This window comes from Pteropus alecto, unplaced genomic scaffold (assembly GCF_000325575.1).
Source record: "Pteropus alecto unplaced genomic scaffold, ASM32557v1 scaffold71, whole genome shotgun sequence".
Taxonomy (NCBI): domain Eukaryota; kingdom Metazoa; phylum Chordata; class Mammalia; order Chiroptera; family Pteropodidae; genus Pteropus; species Pteropus alecto.
Window position 1 is genome coordinate 19,222,942 of NW_006433024.1, and position 6,288 is coordinate 19,229,229.

Sequence of the window (6,288 nt, forward strand, 5' to 3'; positions counted from 1 at the left end):
AAGGCTGTGGTAGATTTAGCAGAAGACCCTTCTTTGCAAATCTCTTTGCCCTTGTCTTTGGTAAGAAAATCATTGCTGGGTGGGAGGAAACAAACAGGCTAACCTTTTTTTTTTTTTTAAATCTTGGTCGATTTTTAAACATTTATATTACGAAATGTTTGTCCCCAAAGGAACTGAGAGGGTTCCTTTTAGTAGATCTTAAAATTCATAGACAAGTAATTCTGTAATGTGACTGCTCCTTCTCTCCCACTTTAGATAGCCAAATCTGGCTCCTGATATATAAAATATACTGGGGGAAAAAAAAAAAAAGCTTAAAGTTTGGCTCAAGAATTCCACAAGAGTGGTTATAAGGACAAATTTCGTGCATATAGTAGGCGCTCAATAAATGTTTGTTGAATTGCTCTGGAAGACTTGGACGTGCACCCTGGAGTAATAGGGGATTTCGTGTACGTGTTTAACTACTAAAGCTTTCATTAACTGTGGCAGTGTTAAATACAGTCAGGACTAATGAGGGGGAGTGGTGACCTGAATACACCAAAACAGAGGGAAATCCCAGATCAACTCTATTTAGTCTTGAAATGCAGTCCATGGGTTTTTTTTTTCCCCTGTAACAGATGTACCTTTCCAATTCTGTCCAGCTTAGGCGAATATTACAATGAGCTTATCCTCCACGAGCCCACAGAGAGAACCCACTATAAAAGGCAGTCGTCAGGCTAGATTTTAAAGTAGCCAAAGAAATTTGAATATGAACATATTAAATGATATAAAGGAATTACTGTTAATGTATTAACTGTGAGATTGATCTTATTTTAGCTATCTTAGGGATATGTTCCTTTTTTAATGATACACACTAGAATTAACAAATAAATAAAAGTTACTACAGACCATCTGCAAAAGGGATAACAAAGATTTGACTACATTATAGCAATAATTACTGTTGACTGGAAGTTTTTTTTCAAACCAGTTTAGATATGTTAACTCGAATCCCTACAACAAACCTCAGCAGGGCAGGCATCATATCCCCATTTAACAGATGAATAAACTGAGGCTCAGAGGCAGTAGTGACTAGCCAATGCTTCTGCCCTGATTCTACTTCAGGGAACCACCCTCCTTTATTGGACACTGTCAGAGCACCCTGTCCTCCTGTCCAGAGGGTGGTGTGACACGTAAGCCTCTCCTGTAATACTTGGCTTGCACAAAGTAATACTCATACCAGTGATGGTGGACATCAGCTCGTGCTTCCTAAGGTCTGGATCTATGGCTTTTCTGTCCATTTGATAAGCTGCCTCTGCTCAAGGCAGCCACAATTGGTTTCTACTGCATGCCAACAAAGAATGCTAACTGACGGAGAAATGTTATCTGACTTGTCCTAGACTACCTAGAGAGTAAATGGCAGCATGAGGATTTGAACCCAGGGCTTTCTGATGTCAAAGTCCCATGTCCCTTCTCAAAGGACATGAACAAGGTGTTGAGCTCATGCTACTTCCAAGTCCTGACTTTCACTTTCCCTGGCATCTGCTTCTTCCCTATAAAATTCCTACACACTCACTTCCATGTCTATCTACCCACAGGGGTGTAACAATATATCACTGTATTAATATAGCCACACCTCCACACTGGGTACCCAGTGTGTAATTCAGTGATCACTTTAATCCATATTCCCTTAGACTAACAAGCTATTACCGCTACTCACACCATCTCTTTGTCAATAGAACAGCACTGAAGTCGGGAGGCTTGAACAGGTCATCTGGTTCAACTTCCTACCTTAAAGAAATGCTGCCCAAAAATTTTAAAAAATTCAGTCATGAGATAGGAGTCACTTTTGCCATCACTGTTGTTACAAGTCTACTCATTACTGTCAGCCTCACGAAGCCCCGTGTGCTATTCTAAACTCAGAATGTGTAAGTCCTAAAAAGACAGACTGGAAGAGAGAGCCTCAGAACCCCTGAGGGGGTGAAAAGACCATAGGCTCTGTCATCAGAGACGCATCTCATAGCCGTTGTGTGACTCTGGACAATCATTTACCTTCCCTGAGCCTCGGTTTCTTCATCTGTAAAACGGGGAAACTAATAATGGTGTCAACTTCATAGATTCTTGAGATGCTTCATCAGATGACAAAGTTAAAATGCCTGATACACTGTAGGAGTCAATAAAGCCAGTGATTCGCTTCCTAAAGAATTTAGGACAGTCAATCGCTTATTCCTATTTTTAAAGATCTCCAAGGAAAGAGAAACCATAGCATCTCTTGGTAGCTAGTGCCTGTGTTTCACAACCCACTTAGATGATGTGTGAATATAGCACAGAGGCCCACATCCAAAGAGGCTGGCGGAGGCTGGGAGGCCTGCCAAGCAGCTTGCTGGACTGCTACCCATCCTATCGCTTCCCCCGGCATTGCCTCCTAAATATATATATTAGCTTAGCCATCCTTCACAGGCCCACGTCCTCTTGGAAACCTTCTCTGACAATCCCCTGGTTCGAAATCTTTTCGGTCTTCCAACAATTATAACACCTGTTGGCTGTAACATTCTTCAGGCATTTATCGAAATCAGGCTAGTACTGTACCTATTTAATTACCTCGTTAGTTAATTCAATAATTATACATTGGATGCCTTCTACATTGCCTAGGCACTGGGAATACAGCAATGGAAAAAACAGACGAGGTCCCTATCCTCATGAAGCTCTCATTCTAACGGAGGGAAGGGGGACAAAAAATAAGTATATATTACATCAGTCAATCAAAGGTGCAACAGAGGAAATTAAGACAGTACAGGGTAGGTGGCTGCTCTGTGTAGGAGGAATGGTGACGCCTGGCCCCTGCCCACCTCGCACTAGCTCCCTCTCATTCCCTTACGCAGGCTTTCTCTCAGCTTGTTGAATTCACCGCACTCCTTCCTGCCCCAGGACCTTCGCATGTACCTTTGGTCTGGAATAGCTGTCCCTCCCTCTCACCTTATTAACCCCCTCTTGTTTATGATGTGACATTTGAGCAGAGACTGGAAGCAAGTGAGGAGACTACTCATATGCGCTTGGCTTCTCTGGGAAACTATAAGCTCCTGGAGGGTAAGAGGAGGCAGTAGAGAGAGCAGTGGCTAGAGACACAAGCTCTGGAGTCAAGATGACCTGGTTCAAATCCCCGCCCTACCACACCCTGGCTGTATGACAAATTCCTAACTTCTCCAAGTCTCGGTTTCTTCTGGAAAATAGAGAAAGAATAATATTTATCTCAAAGGAATATTATGAAGATTTAATGAAATCATGAATGTACAGTGTTGGGCATCAAAGGTGGATTTACCCTGAAGCTCATGAAACTTCGAGAACCCCCACACACATACACACTTGCACGAGCCCCTTCCAACGCCCTCGAAGGGGCCCCGGCAAGGAGTTCACATGGTCACATGTTTCTGTAAAATATGTTCACAGGAATCGGTTTAGACGACTGTCTCTTCCCACTTTGACTTCCCTCCTGTCATTCTCCTCCTGATGTCAATGGCAATGGAGAGGGCATGGGCCTTTCGTGTTCATAATTCTGTAATCTTCGTTTTAAAGAGGCTCTCTCCAAATCATATAAGCTTCGGACCTCACAAAACTTGAGCCCACTCCTTCCTGGCACATGGTGGCAGCACTGCGATCATAACTGGGCATCATCGCCTCCCTCCCAGTGTCCAGTCGAATGACCAGCACAGAGTAGGCGTTCAGTGGTTACATTATGATTAAAGGAATGCTGGAGATCTGTAGCCTCGGACAGCAAGTGGCGTCAAAATGCCAATCGCCCTTCCTTCCCTCTTCACCCACAAAATTGTTGGAGGACTGTCAGGACAAATGAAAGATTTCTAGAAGTAACCACATTAGGAGAAAGGGAGCAAAGCAAGCACTTTCCAAGAAGGCCAATCTTCTGTCCTCTTGAGGTGAAGTAGTTGAATTCATCATCTGAGGATCCCCACAGTGCTGAGGGCTGTGGGCAGGTGCTAGGGTAGCCCCACCCACTGCTGCCCCCACACCTGGAAAAGGAGGTTCTGGGAGAGCAAGACAACACATCTCCCAAGGGACTGCCAAGTGCAAAGCCTCATACTCAGACCTCAGGACACTTTGGCCTTCCTGAGTCATCACCCAGAGCTGGCCTCAGGGTCTGGCAGTTCTCATATTTAAGCTGAAAAGCTCTTGAAATCTACACCAGCATGGGAATGAGCTGTTTTCCCCTCCTAAGGGCTGAAAACAGCTCATACCCATCTTCTAAAGAGAAACCTTCTCCTTACTTGAAAGCAGTTATAAAATCACGTCTCAGCCTTTTATTTCCCAGGCAAATGATGCCAATTACTAATACCAAAGGGAAGGAACGTGACTCATTGATGTTCCCAGTTCTGACGGCTGATTGCCATAAATCCCCCAGTCCCTAGAGTTTGCTCCGCCTTCTTTCTGACAGTTCTCCACAGTCATCGCCCAGAAAGTCACTCTCTCTTCTTGCTTTTCTCCAGGAGACTTCTAGAAGGAGTTGCCAAGGCCCACTGGTCCTTTTGCAAGGTCACACAAAGTCCCTTTGCCCACCTCCCGGCCAGACTCAGAGGACTTGATTTTAGAGTCCTTGTGTGTATTTCTGTATCTACAGGCACATATATTTCTAGCGTCTATTAAACAGAGAATCTTTGTTCTCATCTGTCCCTGGTCCTACCCATTGTCCTCTCCTGCCTTCCCTGGGATCGTGTCTCCAATTCATGAACTTAGAGGATTTTCTTGCTCTTTTATCATCAAAGTACACAACAGCAGCAGGCAGAAGCATATTAGCCTGGAATATTTCAGTGAAGGGACATTCTGCTCAGAATTGGCCCTGTGAGTCCTTGGCCTCAGCCTTCCCTCTGCCTTCCTGCCCACTCCCCCAAAATAAGAATAAGACCTTGAACTCAGAAAAGTACTTGTCCTTTTTTTGAAGGGAGGAGAGAAAATAACTTTGTATGACTTTTTAATCATTGTCATAACCTAGTAAACTTATAACCCAACACACGTATCATCTAAAAGTGAGCTTGTGTTTTGGTGAGGATGAGGGGGCTACCTTCTGTAATAGTTTCCCCCTAACTTTCCAAAACAGCTTCAATGGCTGGGCATCTTTTTATAATCAAGGCAGTTTGTTAAATGTATAATTAAATATGATTGAAATGTATAGCTTTGTATATGATTTTTAAAAAAATCCTTTATCAGCCCATGTGCTCTGATTTGGGATTCAGAAAACATGAACCTCGTAACAGAAGAACACTGTATCCTCAAGCCTGACAGCTTTTGTTGATGGATTCAAGAAGCTGAGACTAGAATGGAGGATGTGAAAATACTTTGAAAAGACCTTTCACTATACAGATGCAAGCATTTATCATCATCATCATATCATCATTATTAGCAATAATAAGTAGATCAGGGGATCTTTTCAAATGCAAATTTAATCACATTGTGCCTTTCGTCCAAGACCTCCCATTGCTCTCAGGACAGAAGCCAAAGCTGTACCAGTCCTCTAGGCCCAGCATGGGCTGGCTCCTGCCCACTTCACATACTCAGTGCACCCACACAGGCCTTCTCTCAGACGTCCAACTTGCCATACTCCTCCCAGCCCCAGGACCTTTGCATGCTCCTTTTATTTGGAACACGTGTCCTTCCCCACCTCGCCTGGTTAATCTCCTTTTTGTTCAGATGTCAATGTTATCACACTTCCTCAAGGAAGCTTGCCCCACCTTTCCTGACTTGGTGACTCCTTCCCTTCTCCGGCCTCACAGAATCATATATAACTCTGCTCATTAATTTATGCTTATTGAGTGTCTACTATGTGTCAGACAGTATTCTGGGGGCTGGGAATATAATGGTGAACAAAAGAATCCCCCAGGGAACTTCCATTCTAAGAGAAGAGGAGACAATAATCAAGTCAGCACATACTTGTATAACAGAATGTCAGGCAGTGATAAGTACTGTGGAGGAAAGTAAAGCTGGGTAAAGAGCAATGCGGTGGCAGGGGTGACTGTTACAGGTAAGGGCGGCAGAGAAAACCTTTCTGAGCAGATGACATTAAACAGAGACCTCATTGAAATGAGGTTGCAAACCATGCAAAGGTGTATGGAAGGATGACTGCAGATAGAAGAGTAGGAAGGGCAAAGGTCCTGGGGCAGAAATGAACATGGCAAATCAAAAAAGAAACAGCAGAAGGTCAGTGTGGCTAGAGTTGAAAGAGCCACTTGGGAAAGTACAAAATGAGATTGGAGGACATGTAGACATCTCTGCTGAGGAATTTTGCTGCAAGGAGCAGAGAAATCAGGC